General features: G+C 39.8%; 1 pseudogene; it reads right to left on the reverse strand.

Annotated features, from left to right (window-relative positions):
• Positions 1 to 13480: 13480 nt before the first annotated feature.
• On the reverse strand, positions 13481 to 16095 carry LOC149168943 (magnesium-chelatase subunit ChlH, chloroplastic-like; annotated as a pseudogene).
• Positions 16096 to 16247: the final 152 nt, after the last annotated feature.

Below are 16247 nucleotides of genomic sequence, written 5' to 3' on the forward strand. Positions count from 1 at the left end.
CTCCTGAGACCATGGCAGAAAACAAAAACATTAGAGGGAATGGGGAAAGAGTAGAGGGTACCTTTCCCATTTGAGAGACCAATGGGGACACTAAAATGAAGAACATAATTCCTTCAGCCTTACCTCACTTCCATGGGTTGACGATTGAAGATCTTGATATATTGTTGTTTGAATTTGTTGTTATCTGTCGAACCTATGACTATACAGAAGAAGAGCAGAAATTGAAATTGTTTCCTTCTACCCTCAAGGACGCAGCATTACACTACTTCATGGTGTTACCTAGCAACAACATCACAACTTCGGCCTAGATGTAATAAGCCTTTAACAACAAATACCAGCACTACTGTAGGTCAAAGGATACCAAGGAAGAAATCTTTCGAATGACCATGGGAAGTGATGAATCCTTAGAAGACTATGAAGAGAGGTTTTAGCTCAGTTATAAAAGGGCCAGGTGCACACTTGACCCCGAATATTTGAAGTTGGTCTTGCTCAGAGCGGTCCCGGAAGACCTTCTAGATACCCTGTATTTGTTGGCTGGGGAGGTCATCTACCAACTACCTTATGATGACATAAATATTGTGTTTTGAAACCATTCTAGGGCAGCTAGAAAGAGAGATAGGGGAAGTCAACCCTTGGCCAATACATCCTCATCCAGTTCATCCCTTAGAGGTGAATTTGAAAATTTGCTGGAAGATTTCAAGAGCGAGATGAGGCAGATTCTTACCATGCAAATTGATACCTTGCATATCAAAAGAAAACAAGAGGAAGTAGAGAGGGCTTTGCCCATTTTCTGTCCTAGGTGCACCAGAAGTCATCCTAGGAAGGAATGTCCATTAAACTCTATGGAAGTGTGTTCATTCTATGAAGAAGACCGTTCTACAGATCAATGTCCTTCCTTTCCCAGACTTAAAGCTGCATACCACGGGGCCGAAGGAGCCAGTGAGCCACTTTATTTCATGAACCAAAGGAGGCCACATGGGCCCAGACCTTACCAGCAGGGAATGCAAGGGACATGCCAAACATATTACAACCCTAATCAAGACACTCCCATGCCTTCTTGGGGTCCCCTTGCTCATCCTTCTTGTTCCACACCCCCTCCCTGGTCATATCCATCTCAATACCATGCTCAACTAGCTACTCGTTCATTTCACTCTTATGCTTAGCCACAGCCTCAGTGGAATGCACCTCATCTAGGGTGGAGGCCCCAGTACAACTCTCCTCCCACTATTTTGCCTCCATGACTTGTGCAACCATAACCAATGCCTCCTGCTCCACCAAGGGAACCCCCAAATACCTGCTCAACCGAACCTGAACTCGAATAACCGATAGACCCACCAGGTATATAGTGGGGAAACATCATGCCCGACCTATGTTGTGGAGATTCAGGATATTAACCTACGATCTGGAAAGGTTCTCCCAGATAATCAACCTCCCCCTAAGGAGGATGAGGAAGAAAAATATGAAAGTGAACCAAAAGCCACTCCACCCTTTCCTAAGAGATTAACTGTAACAACACAACCTACCCCAGAAGAAACTGTTGAAAACATTATGTGTAAAGATACCACTTCTCCAAGCCATAAAGGATGTGCCTATATACAACAAGATGATCGAGGAGAAGTGCTTCAGGCACCTAGGTAGGTGTAAGAGAGATGCTCCAACTATCAATGTCATAGGACAACTGTCTGACCTAATGTTGGGGCAGGTAATCTGTTTGAAATATCTATACCCTGGAAGTCCTGTAGTCGATGTCCACATCAATGGCACCATAATCACACATACCCTAATTGATCTAGGGGCTGCCATTAATGTGATAACCAAGGACACTATGCTCAAGCTCAACCTTTAGGGCTCCCTGAGAAAGACCACAATAGTACTACAGTTGGCAGACTGCTCCACCGTGATCCCTGAGGGGATTGTGGAAGATGTAATGGTCTACATTGATTCTTGGGAGTACCCTGCTGATTTCCTGGTTATCCAACCAAAGGCAAAGCTCACTAGGTATCCTCTCATCCTGGGAAGACCCTGGTTGGCCACTGCAGATGCCTACATCAGTTGTCGATATGGGAACATGACAATCAAGAATTGGCATATGTCTAAGCAGCTAGTCCTATATCCTCCTGCCCAACCTTTGTTAGAACATGATTTACCTCTCTGGTTGGAGGAGGAAGATGAGGATGAAGTCTATTCAACACCATTGTTTGTACTAGAAGCTACCATGGTGGGGGGGCCACAAACCGAGGATGATCTTATTGAAAACTTGATTCAAAATCCACCCCCCACTATGTTGCCATTAGAAGAGCTGGTGGAAGAAACCCAAGCCAATCCTTTAGCTGATCTCTGTGTGGCTAACCTGACCTCTCTCCGAGTTAAGAATGTGGAATTCGACCCAGAAAGAACCTTGAAGATCAACTCATCCCTATCCACCTCCCAGGAGAAAGAACTTTGTAGCTCATTGAGAAACCACTTGGATGCATTTGCTTGAGCTATAAGGAGATGAAGGGAGTGCACCCTTCATTTTGTACTCATCACATTTACATTAAGGAAGATTGCAAACTAGTAAGGTAGCCTAAGAGGAGGATGAATCTAGCCCTTAAGGACATTGTCAAAGAAGAACTATAGAAGCTACTGGATGCAGGATTCATCTACCCTATCTCTGATAATGAATGGGTCTCTCCTTTGGTGCTAGTGCCAAAGAAAAATGGGAAGTGGAGAATATGTGTCGACTATTAGGAACTAAACAAAGCCACCAAGAAGGACCATTTTCCTTTGCCTTTCATAAATCAAGTGTTAGATGGCCTGGCAGGGAAGAAGTTTTTCTCCTTCCTAGATGGGTTTAGCGGCTACAACCAGATCCAAATCAGCTCAGAAGACCAAGACAAGACCACTTTCACTTGTCCTTAGGGTACCTTTACATACCGGGTCCTTCCTTTCGGATTGTGCAATGCTCCCGCCACTTTCCAAAGAGCAGTATTGGGTATATTTGCTGAACTGTTTCATGATGTAGTGGAAATCTATATGGATGACTTTACCCCTTATGGTTCTAACTTCCAGGAAGCTTTGTTTGAGCTAGGAAAAGTTTTGGACAAGTGTATTGAAATGAACCTGTCCCTCAGTACCGAAAAATGTGAATTCATGATGATTGAAGGGACCGTGCTAGGTCATGCAATTTCTCAGCAATGATTATAGGTGGACCCCAACAAAATTGCCATCATCCAAAGGGTCCCACCTCCTCAAAAGGTAAGATATGTTCGAAGTTTCCTAGGTTTAGCAGGGTATTATAGAAGATTCATTAAGGATTTCAGTAAGCTAGCCTCTCCATTGTTTGGTCTTTTGGGAAAAGATGTTGAGTTCATATGGACTGACAACTGTCAAGAGGCTCCGGATACCTTGAAAAGTACAATGGTGGTTGCCCCAATTTTGAGAGGTCCAAAATGGGCCCTACCTTTCCACATTTGTATAGATTCCTCGAACAAAGTGATAGGAGCAGCCTTAGGGAAAGTTGATGAGAAGCTGCCTTATGCCATATATTTTGTAAGTAAAAACTTGTCAAAGGCATAATTAAACTACACTGTAACCGAAAAGGAGCTCCTAGTTGTAGTCCATTCCCTATATAAGTTCAGACACTACATCACTGACTATCAAACATTTGTACACACTGATCATGATGAAATTAGGTATTTAATGAACAAACCAGATGTAAATGCTCGTATTATTAGCTGGTTACCTTTATTGCAGCAAATTGATTTAACCATTGTTGATAAGTTGGGTAAGGAAAATGTTGTTGCTGATTTTCTGTCTAAAATAGATCTGCCTATAGGTGAAGAAGGAATGGTGGATGATCAAATGCCAGATGAACACCTATTTTCTATCCCAGTACTCTCCATGGTTTGCTAATATAGAAAATTACTTAGTTTCACCACAGTTCCATCCAGATCAGGTTTTGAGGAGATGTGTCAGTCAGGAGGAAGTTTTTGACATTCTCCTAATTTGTCATGATGGGCCCTGTACGAGCCATTTTGTAGCAAAGAGGACTGCCTTCAAAACCTTGCAAGTAGGTTACTATTGGCCCACTCTTCATCAAGATGTAAGGATATATATCAACCAATGTGACCGATGTCAAAGGATGGGGAAACCTACGCCAAGGGATGAGATGCCCCTACAACCTCAAGTGACTTTCGAGCCATTTGAGAAGTGGGGCATGGACTTTGTGGGTCCTGTCAACCCTCCTTCAAAGCAAAAGTCTCACATCATTGTGTGCATTGATTATCTGACAAAATGGGTAGAAGCAAAGGTGATCAAGGCAGCAACAGAAGAAAAATTACTTGAGTTTTTGAGAGAGAATATCTTCTACAAGTTCGGATATCCAAGAGAATTAGTCACAGATCAAGGGAGTTAGTTTACCTCCAATCTAATTGAAGACCTGCTCACACATCACAAAATTAAGCATATAAATTCCACCCCTTATCATCCGCAAACAAATGGACAGGTGGAAGTCACTAACGGAGCTTTGGAAGGAATTTTGACCAAGGTAGTGAGCAACAACATAAAATATTAGACATATCGATTGGTTGAGGCCACCTGGGCCTATAACACCACCTGGAAAACCACCACAACGTTCAAACCCTATGAGTTAGTCTATGGGAAGAAGGCTTTGTTATCAATAGAATTTGAATATAACACACTAAGAATGACAGCTTAGCTGGACCTAGATCTCATCCATGCACAAAAGGAAAGGTCACTTCAACTAAATGGATTGGATGAACAGAGATTGCAGGCCCTTCTCCACTCATAGGTAGTCCAACTTCAAAGGAAAATATGGCATGACAAACACCTCAAAGAGAAACAATTCTAGGAAAGAGATTGGGCGTTGTTGTATGCTTCAAGGTATAAAGATTTCAAGGGCAAACTGACGACAAGATGGTTGGGACCGTACACAGTAGAAAAGTGCAATGACAATGGTTCAGTTCTGATCTGGACCATTGATGAAGAAGCCATTCCCATGCTTGTCAATGAGAATAGGTTGAAAATCTACAGGAAGCCCCTCTCCAAGCAAGAATTCATTGAGAATTTGAGTAAAATAGTGTTGGTAGTGGAGAAAGTCTCTGCCTTCACTCCACCCACACCCTAAAAAAAAAGGGAGAAAAAGTATAAAAGAAAAAAAAGGAGAATAAAAGATCCCTGGGTGAAAACCTCCCCTTGGAAGTGCCCAGGCCAGGCATTGAGGGTGTAAACCTCCTGAAGGCGCCTCAATTGTCTCATAAAAAAAGAGAGAGAGAGAAAAAAACAGAAAAAAAAAAAACAATAGGAACAGAAAAATTAACTTCTTTTGAATACTTTGTAGGTCGCGGGAGGGCTAGAAAAGAAAAAAGGGACATGGTCGAGCCAAATACACCTCTGACAAAACCATTTTTCCATATCTATTGTCTTTCTCCAATCCCTGGTCTCACCTATTCTGGAAATTGTGCATCTTACAGGGGGCTCTGCGCATTTTACAGGAGACTCCTGTGGAAATCACAGAGAGCTCGAAATCAAGTCCAGAAAAGGATCAAAAGGCAAAAAACTTGTTAAAAAGACCTGTGAACCCCCTACCACCATTCATCCTCCTAACACTCCATTCCATACCTGCACCACTACATTTCCAATTGCTTCTTTCTTCCGGGCACAGAAAACCCAGAAATCCTATTTCTTTTGTTTAAAAAAAAATGAAGAATAAGACAGCAGTATCCTTAACTTATTTCTTACCTAGTGCATACTAGTTTCTTTTCCTTAACCGACAGAACCTTCCTCAGCTACCTCTCCTGTTCCTGCTGAAGCCTCAGCCAAAAGTTTTACAGGGAGAAGCAGATAGAGGAAATACTGCAGGATTCCTGTAACCGCTTATCCCCTTTAAAATCGAGCTCCTGAGGCAAGGTTCGTGCAGCCACAGCAGTATAAAACATGCAAGGAGTCGGTCCTGATTAAAGATCACCAGTATGAGGTAGCCAATCCACCAATTCAGAAGCCACAGGCGCCAGCAAAAGTAATCCATGAACAGAATGCCAAAGTTTGAGTATGCAACAACACAGTAGTGACTAACAACTAAGTGACTAAAATCGTTACTTTGTCGCATGAGTATAATTTAGAAACTACATGGACAAGTAAGATGGTTGCGATTAAATGAGATCGGTGGACAACTAACTAGCCACTCTCATCCAGTTCAAACAGTGTCTCGTCTAGTTCAAACAACGCATAGTGGGTGCAATCGGCACATGTGATCAGTCAACTTGGGAAGAAAACTCAAAATAGGTAGTGGTCACAGCATATAACAGGAATGATGGAAGTGATTACGGGTAGGTGACATGAAGATTCATAATGGCACTGATGTAGGGACCAACGGTCTGGATGGGGATAACATACCCTTCCTGCCACCTCACCTCATCAGCGCAGAACACACCCATAAGCTTAAGTACGTTGCAGTCGACTGCATCCACCACCTTTGTTTTCATTTGTATTGACGAGTTCTCAGCTATAGCCACCTACCTACCACCTCCAGAGCCCCAAAACATTCGCTCTCTGTTAGTTTCAAAACTCTTCCGCTTATCGGGCTCTACAAGAGCATTATCGCAGTCTACAAGAGGGGAAACAGAGTCCTACAGGAGCCCTTCTATAGGAGGGCCAGTGAGTAGCCTCGCAGAGGGAAATTCAGGATTTTATGCAAAATTTGAGCTCGAAAAGGTAGGCTCAATGAAACCCACTCTGCATTTCATACATCTACAAAAGGTGGTGGGATTTGAAGTGAAGTATTGAGTTGAAAAGAAAGGAAAAGTGAGAACAGAAGTTTGCCTATGTTTTTTTTAAATATATATTGTTTCTCCATTTTCTCTTTGCACTGAAAAATTGTCTCTTTCTCCTCCGTGGTATTCTACTATGTAAAGAGATGATGCAACTCTAGAAAATTAATCAGTGAATTTGCATTGGGTAGTGTACTTATTTTGTGAAATAAAAAAAACATTGTCCTGTATACTCTTTGTTTTTCTTAAGATATTGTTTCCCTCAAACAGACTGAGAAGTAAATTAAGTTTGAGAACAGAGTTTGAAGGGAAGGAAAATTGCAATTTCTTTTTGTTAAAAAGAAAGAACACAAAAAATTCTCTCTTTGGTTCCAGAAAGAAATCCTCAGATGTTCCTCCGTTTTCGGGCTTTGAAATTTGCTACCTTCCTCCTCACCTAAAACATTCCAGCAATCTCTAAACATCATGATAGGTTGTTTTATGAGGAAGGAGCCTATGAATTCAACTAAATTGCATGAACATCCAGAAGTGGTGGCCCTATTTACCAGGGCAAATTGGATGACTTTCTTTCAGAAGTTTTATGGGTATGATGAGGAAGTCACCGAGGAATTTTTATTGTCCTTAAAACCTCACTCAAAAACCCATGTCACAGTCAGTTTCAGGGGTCTAACCATAGAACTTACACTGGAATTCATCAGCAGGATTACAAGTCTCTCACTTGGACTCCCCTAGAGCAAAGAACAAAAACCACTAGGTCAAGTGGCTAAGAAGACCTTTTCCCAGCCTGATGGACATCCTGTGGGGGATAAGAATTCCATCAGGAGGACAAGTATACCTTATCCATGGGGTGAAGTTAGTTATCAGATAATGAATTATATCTCCTGTGAAGGAAGATACAACATAGTCTATGGGTATCATTTCAGATTGTTACATGAACTAAGATATGGCATGGACCTTCCTACATCTAGAAAACTTAGTCTTCTATATTTTCTTGTCCAATCCATAATAGAATCTAGCACCAAAATGAAGGCAAGGTTTCCAGACCAATTGGCCCACCATGGGCTAATTAAATTGATGGTGGAGGATGCCCTCAACAGTTACACAATCCCCATAGCCTGGGAGATTTTTAGGAACATGACTAAAGAGGATGATATAAAAACACTCAGTGATGACCTTAGTCCATCTGGAAGTGAAGAGGAGGAACAGAAAGGGGAAGCTGAGAATGGAATCCATGAAGAAGAACAGGACATTTAATTGGAAGAAGAGGAACCCCACACAGAAGAACAAAAACAGAGAGGAGAGGAGAAACATGACACCACCACAAATGAGCCTAAAGCAGAGAAGAAGATAGCATCGAAAGCATAAAAAAGGAAAACCACAGCAAAGAAAAAGAAGAAGACATAAACTAAAAAGAAGCAGCCTAAGACAGTTCAGAAAAAGGCTGCCACAGGAAAGGCAAAAACTAAACAAGCAGAGGAGAAAACAAAATCAAAGACAGCAGACACAAAACCAGCAGAAACAGGAAAAACAGTAGATGAAGAAGAAGAAACACAGCAAGAAGATGTGTCTCCTGAGACATTAGCAAGAGAAGCAGCAGTTATTCTTGCTACACCTAGTGCTCCAGCCAAGCCCAAAGGGAAAAGGAGGAAACAACCATCTATGTACTTCAAGGCTCAAAAGAGCACCAGAATCAAGATGTTGAAGCCTCATCCACCTTCAAATGAGCCCATTATCATTGAGAATGTCTCTACTACAACAAGGGAGGGATCTCCATCAAAAACCCCCATCACTTATGAAAGAGGAAGTCCTAAGACCTCTACTTGCAAAGAAAGGATCAAACTAATGGAATCTAAAACAATCCTACAAGAGGCACAAACCTCTATAGGAGACATTAGTAAAGCTATAAGAAAATGAAAAACTTGAAAAGAAGGTAGAAGAATAAACCAAAGAGGAAGACAAGGCAAAAGGGATACTAGAGCCTGGACCTTAGCCTAACTTAGGCTCCTACTACAACCTTCTGGAAGGTGGGAAAATCATCCCAAAAAATTTTGCAGTCCCTCTTTTCTTTGAGCTGGAAAAGGAAAGAGTCAGGACCCATACATGGATTCAGATTGCAAAATAAAAAGGTGTGGAAGACATTGGGCACATGGAAAAAAATTTGAGGTAGATGGGCAAAGAATTGAGCATGGTCAGGCATACAGAAAGCATCAGAAGAGCTCAATTGGAGGCAGAAAATGAAATGTTGAAGAAGTAGTTGTAAGAAAGGAAACCTCAAGGAGGAAATTAGCTATCAATCTTACAAAGACAGCAATAGGTAGAAAGAGAGAAATTAATAAAACAACAAGAGGAAAAGGAATCCGAGGCAGAAAATGAGGTGTTGATCTTGAGGAGGCAGCTACAGGAAAAGGAAGCCTAATTAGCCTGCATGGCCAGCTGGGCTATGGAGGCATTACAGTGCAGGCAGCCATCCAAATCATATGCAGTGTACCTTAAGGATTAGTGGATCCAGTTTTAGATCTAGACACTGACCCAGAGGGGCATAATACCTTTTCAGGATTATGGCCAAATCATGCAGCTATGTGATCACAGTTCAGCTGAGGAAAAATCGAACCTAGCAGAGTTTTACTTACACAACATGGCACTTACTGACATGAACTTATGGGATCCAAATGCTGTGTTGGGAGACTTGCAGTTGATGGCTATGGCATCTTGGATGAGCCATGAAGAGAAAAGGGAAATAGAAATCCAGAAAATGATGGCAAAAGAACTGAGTGAACCCTTGATGATTAGAACAGAACCAGTAGAACTCTTCGCTCTCATTTATGCCCACCAACACCTTGCAGTTAATCCTCAAGTTTTCCCTGACTATGTTGATAAGCAAGCCCAAGCTATTTCTCATTTTGAGGACATGGAGAGATTGTTTGGCAATGACTGCATTCATGCCTGCATGAGAAGGAGAAACACATTGCCACACAACCTACGGATCAGGGAGTGTCACTCCCCAAATAGGATAAGGGAAGCCATGAGGAGAGTGCCCTTGTATAAGCACTCAATGCAACGTTTGAAGACCAATTGGATTGGCCTTTAATTCAGTCCTCCACTACTGCTAGGATTGCTAGAAGGAGTAAAAGAGGAGGAAGAAAGGAAACAATGGGAAGAGGTGGATAGGAAGGTAGGTTTCCATGATAAAGAGGAATATATCACATCAGAGGCCTGAGATGGCAGGGAATCTGTTAGAGCCATCAAGTATGAAGAGTTAGACTAGTTGCTCAGAGGATGAGCAAGCCATTTAGTAGGGGGGCAATGATGAGCCCCAGAAATGGGTAATTATATGGGCTCATTTTGCCTCTTATTTTGACTTAAGCCACCATTCTCATTAGTTTATTGCATGTTTTTGAATATATTTATGCTAATAGAGTGAATGGGGTTAGTCATTTTTCCATGTAGTCTAATGTGTGCTTTATGCAGATTTTTTGGTCAATTTCGAACAAAGTCAAGGGATTTATGAGAAAAAGGCCACCAAAATTTGAGGAAAACAGGGAAGAGGATTTGTAGGGTGGTGTCTCCTTCATTTATGACCCCTTTCCTTGAATCCTCCATCAGCAACTCGGAGCACAAAGGTCCACATTCCAAGGGGTAGCCAAGCAAGTAAAGAAGGACTGTTGTTATCTCTAGTTCTAGGAAGCCAAGTTCCTTGATTTTAGGAGGACTGTTGGAGGACTCCATTTGTATAAATAATGGGGCTTAGAGCCTCAGTAGGTTAGCCAGTCATTAGTAGAATTTTTGCACTTTTCTGCAACACATTGTTCAGCTTATTTTTGAGTTCCTTTTGAGAACAGTTCATGTGATGTGACTACTATTTTTTATAATGAAGATGAAACAGTTTTTGAGCCAGCACTGATCTATTTCAGAAGATTGTTGATCTTGGTTTAGGGCCCAACCCAAGCTACCTAGCACCTCTTACTGTGTACTTATATTTTTTTGCTTTAGTTCATGACTTAATTTCTGTTACATAGATTCGTTTTACTTTGTTAGATTAGGTTGCTTTTGATGGTTTGAATAGTTGTTTGTGTCTCAGTTGCTCAAGTAGGATACTGAAGTGATAGAGTAAGATTCAAAAAGGCCAACAGTGGGTCCTAATCTCCTTTCTCCCTTCTTGGGGACTATGATTTTAGGTCAAGGCACTTCTGTTGCCACCAAAAACACAATTTTGCTCTTCCATGCAACTGCTAGTGTGATAACTTGGTTTGGAAAGATTCATATATTGATTCAAATTTAGTTGCCTAGATAATTTCCTTTTATTTTACCATAGATCTCTCTGCATTCTTTTCTGTTCAAAGGTTATTGTTCAACATTTTTCTGTTGTAGGTCAGAAATTAGGTCAAGCTAGAGAATTTTTTGTTTTCATGGCATAGTTAGTTCTTTCTTTGATCAGTTTTTGTAAGTAGATGTTCAAATCTCTTTCAGGACACCTCAGCTCACCATACATTCGTAGAATAGCAACACCATCTCACTTCTCATATATCTCCCAAGTCATTTACAACATTTTGCCAATCTGCCCTAATTTCTGCACTTTTCTCCATAAGCTTTCCTCTTGCCATTTCAACAAATCCAAACATTATTTTCTTTCTTGATATTTCTTAATAAGCTCCAGAAACCTAAACACCTTCATCTAGCCTTCATTTACCCTTTCCCTTCATTTTTCCACCTTCAAAACTCCAGAAATAGCTCTCGGCCTCCTCTTGTAGATCCACTGCAACCTCTTCTAGAATTTCCTATGAGTGACTCTTCGATGTCTGATCGCTATGAAAGTCTTCAGAAGGGTACTAGGGGCTTCTTAGGACCTTTCCACACCTTCCTCACCCTCTACAAAAGCCAACTCCATATTCCTTCGCCACCAAACCTCTGCACAATCACAACCAGAAAAATCACAAGCATAATAATTTCACATAAAAACACTCAAAAGCACAAAAAGATGTTTTCTTCTCATTTCTTTTCAGAAGTAGCTTGAATAAATTTAATTTACCATTTTAGTAGTCAATGGTACTCATTTCATCAGTTTTCATCTATTTTCTTAAAAAAGTAGGGTTACTAGATAAATTAGGGTTTTCTAGGGTTTGCGTTACATTTCGGTTTTTCTTCTCTTTCTGCAAATAGAATAGCCTTTGTAGAGTTAGATTTCTTTCATTATAGTTAAAATCTTCTTCTGGAAACTCATAGAAGTTGGCTTAAGCTCCTAGTGATCTTGCGCCAGCTGAAAAAGTGACAGACTACAGTAAGACCTAGTACTTGTGCATACAACACTGTCGCTGCCAAGTTTGTTACAAACTACAGGGTTGATAAAAGTAAAGTAGGAATCCCTAGGAGTTGCAGCATTATTGCTGCAATACTGGTGCTCACCACCATGGTCACTTGATCTATGGCAATGAATTTTTGTTTGTATAATAGAAAGATATTCAGGTTTAGTGGACTAATGAGAAGCAGGTCCATTCCTCATATACACTGGGCTCATTTACCGAACAACTGAAACTATGTTAGTGTCACTGCTAGATTTTGTACCTACTAAATTTGGTGAAAAATTTCTAGTTGCAGGTGCTTGTTCAACCTCTTTCTTTGCATCTACTTTTGAATCATTAAAAAGAGATATCTACAAAACTATTTCTTTGTACACCCGCCTACATCCTTTAGTAGCTGCATCCCCATAACCATTTTTAGGCATCATTGTTGTTCTGCTTTTTAGTATATGTGTTGAAAAGTATAAACACCATATATACTTGAAAGGCATCTCAAAATTCTCATGTGTTGTGCTACCTCAATATATGTTAACTTTGTTCCAACCAACAAATCCATGAATTCAATTCTAGGTTTCATGTGTTCTCTTAGAGTAGTACAAACAACCCTTGTGAGAGGAGATGAGTGCTATGGTGAAAATTTCTTAAATGCAACAACAATATGTTGGCCACTTACAAATGATAATGGTAAGAGGGGTAAACCAAACAGTTGTAGCATGACCTCTATACCATTTTTCTTAGAAAAACCCCCCATATGTATCTATGTTATGCAAATTATTCTCTAAGAGACGTGTAGCATTGCTTATACAATCTGGAAAAAGGATTCTATGTTTGAAGACAAATTTTCAGCAGAAGTATCAACCCCCCAGCTCAGATGTTTCCCTCGATGATTCATCTCCATCCACTGAACTAACTATTTTTTGTTCTAAATCAATTTCCATGGGAACAGGCACAAAATAATTGGCATATTCTTGCAGCAGGGAAGACACTTCATCACCAGATCCAAGTTTTGCAATAGTATTTAAGATTTCAATCAATACATCCACCCCAAAACCACTCAAAGAAGCAGAATTTCATATAAGCTCATCTAAGGCAGATGATTATAAGGACCCATGAGTGTCACCTGCAAAAGACAGTAAGTAGGTTTTTTATGCAAAAATATTCACAAAACATATTAGAGAACCATGATCATTAATATCTTGAAGACCAATTTTACTAAGGCACAAAGCATCCAAACATTGTGGCATACAAGCTACTACATTTTTATAAGGGAGGACATCAACCATGATGGCATCCAAAAAAGCATTCGACAAACCAACAACATATATAAAAAATAGAAAGTTGGATCTTTGTTAATAAGATCACTCCTCACTATAGTTGCAAGTGAAAAGACACCACCACCAAAGTCCTTTTATCTTCTTAATATTGTGCACAAGAAAAATGGCAAAGAACTCTCTTGAGATCCATATAGGTAACAAAACTGTTTGGGTAACATACATCACTCATACTCACTTTCTTGCCATACATAAATTCTAGGGATCCATGAGTTTCAAAATGCAAGACATTATCAACCTTAAATATTTTATCCAAAATTGAGTAATAAGTTGCAAATCCATGGTGTGGACTTGTTGATTTTGTGAAAATAAGCATCATTAGATCACCTTCATATTTGAAAGTTGGTTGCACTCCAATGAAAACATTGTCAAATTATTTTCCATATACAAGCAAGTTCTCCCCATCATAATTAAGGTTCCTAGAGTTTTGCCCTAGTTTTCTTCCAAAGCCTTAACATAAGGTGTGAGCTATTGGTACTCTCTCACATTCATTTTGTAAGCAACATTAAGATTTGGGTTGTTGAACTTAACTTCTTTTCCATGAATTGTGTCCTCAATCGGTGCTTCAGAAGTATTTGGAAAAACTTGTACATTATATCCATCTGTCTTTAGTTCATGTAATACACTAAAAAATGAAGAGAATACATTGAGGTAGGTTGTAGTGCCAACATTGGCTTTATCAAGTGGGAAGCTAAATACATATACATTTATTTTCTTGTCTTCCTGCAAATGTAGAAGTAATTATATATTGCATCAACGAAGACTTTCGTTATACCTAACTTCAATTATCTCAATTAGGTTGTAACATGAAAAACAAATTGAAATGACATTTTGGCATGATCACCTTTGTTATTTTCTTTAGTTGAGCCCACTTGATGTCCCGTGTACAAAGTTGTTCAAAATAATTATGAAGTGCATGGGACTTGCCTACACATCAATATAAAGAAGTTAGAAACATTTTTTTACGACCACTTCAAAAGAACCCTGCAATGGATCAAGAGAAACTTTGATCCTACATGTGTATGGTACCATGACCTCTATTTTGGTATTCTGGCATCGATGTTATCATAATTTGAGTTTCACAACAAGGTTAACAATTTTAGACATATTATGCTATTAATGGATTATCTAATTGATGAACTTGTTGAAACAATGTTAAGGAAAGAAATGAAACTTACCCATATTGCATCATAGCTTAAATAAACAATCGGCTCCAAACCAGCATCAAGCTCAGGAAAAGAAACCTGCCATGCAACCTGAATTGGATGTAATCCCAACATGTTGATAAGCCATTCCTATGTAGTCTGGAACACTAGTGGCAAGGCCACAGTGTATAGAACATCGACCTTGGAAAAATCTTGTATAGCATGAGGATGATCATGTCTAGCAGGTCCACCCACATGTGTAAAGACAGTAATGGAAGCTAAAACATCTACAAGAGATTTCTTTGTTATTAGATCATAAAAGAAACGCTACACATGGGTGGAAAAATCTAATCCACCTAAAAATATTGGAACCACCTTTGCACCTCTAGCTTCCAATTCCATCACAACAGCCACATAGTGATTATCGTCACCAATAATAATGTGGCTTCATTGCAAGGTGATACCAATGACTGGTGCATTTAGGTTTTTGAGTTTCTCATTTGCATCCTCTCTAGTGTCATACCAATTCAAATACACTTCAACATCATCATACATGCAAGGATCTAGAGGGTGCAATATTCCTGTGTCTAAATAGACGACTAGCTCAAAAAACTCCAGTTGTGTTCTATTGAGAGCAGGCACATACAACCCAAAAATCATCTTAAAAACGTTTTCAATATTCTCTAGGGATCCACCTAACCAAAACTCCAAACTCATTATATAAGCTCTAGCATCTTGAGCCTTGTTGTTTGGAAAATACTTGAGGACTTTGGGTAGGGTCCTAACAAGCTTAAGCATGCTTTACTCAAAGCCCAATGACTTCTTATTTATTCTAAACATTTGAAAGAAAATACTTTTGGATTGGCCCAACTAATACATACTGAGCATGGTTACTAGGTACTCGATGCCTTAGAAGGCAAGATTACTATTTTGGACACTCAAAGACAAAAAATTGCCTCGACTGACGGTGATCACATTTCAACTAGTGATACCTTTGCAAAGAGAGATAACTCTGGAGATCTTCACCAAAAAGAAGGTACATTGAAATTCAACAATGACTCTCAAGATAGCCATCCTACTGGTGATGAAGAGGCTATGTCCTCTCATACTATGGGCACTAAGAATGTATGTGATATCTCAAGAAAAGTTTTTCCCGATTGTAAGGTTGAATTGTCTTCCAGGTCCCTTGATTCATTCAAGTGCTCTAGTAGAAAAGCAAATGATAATTGGCAAGACTTGCAGGCAGAGGCTTTCAAATCCAATTATTTATTTGGTAATGATTATTTTCTTGAAGGATCTTGGAATGGGTGCAATCAAAGAGATGAGGAAGCACCTAGAAATGGTATCCAAAAGGCACACCATGAAGGGTAAGAACTTCGTCAATAATCCAACCATTTCCATTATCAAGCTTTGACTTTTGCTAGATACTTGTGATCTCTACACCAAACCCAAAAACATTTCTATTGAACTTGTACCAGATCTGTCTTTGGTATACTTTTTGTTTGTAAATTTCCCATGTTATGGTTTTGTAGTTCAAACAACCAGATTTCTCCATTATCTCTTTGTCTAAGTGACCCCCATCATATAAATCCATGAGTGACTCAACCTGTCATTAGGAATTGAAAAAACAATATTAGTAGGGATGTATTTCTGAGAAACAAGTAATACTAAATTAGTAAGAGCCACTTTCTGCATCTTGTTGAGTTT

This window comes from Pinus tabuliformis, chromosome 4_2, assembly GCF_031772625.1.
Source record: "Pinus tabuliformis cultivar Carrire ecotype Pingquan chromosome 4_2, CPIR1, whole genome shotgun sequence".
Classification (NCBI taxonomy): Eukaryota; Viridiplantae; Streptophyta; class Pinopsida; order Pinales; family Pinaceae; genus Pinus; species Pinus tabuliformis.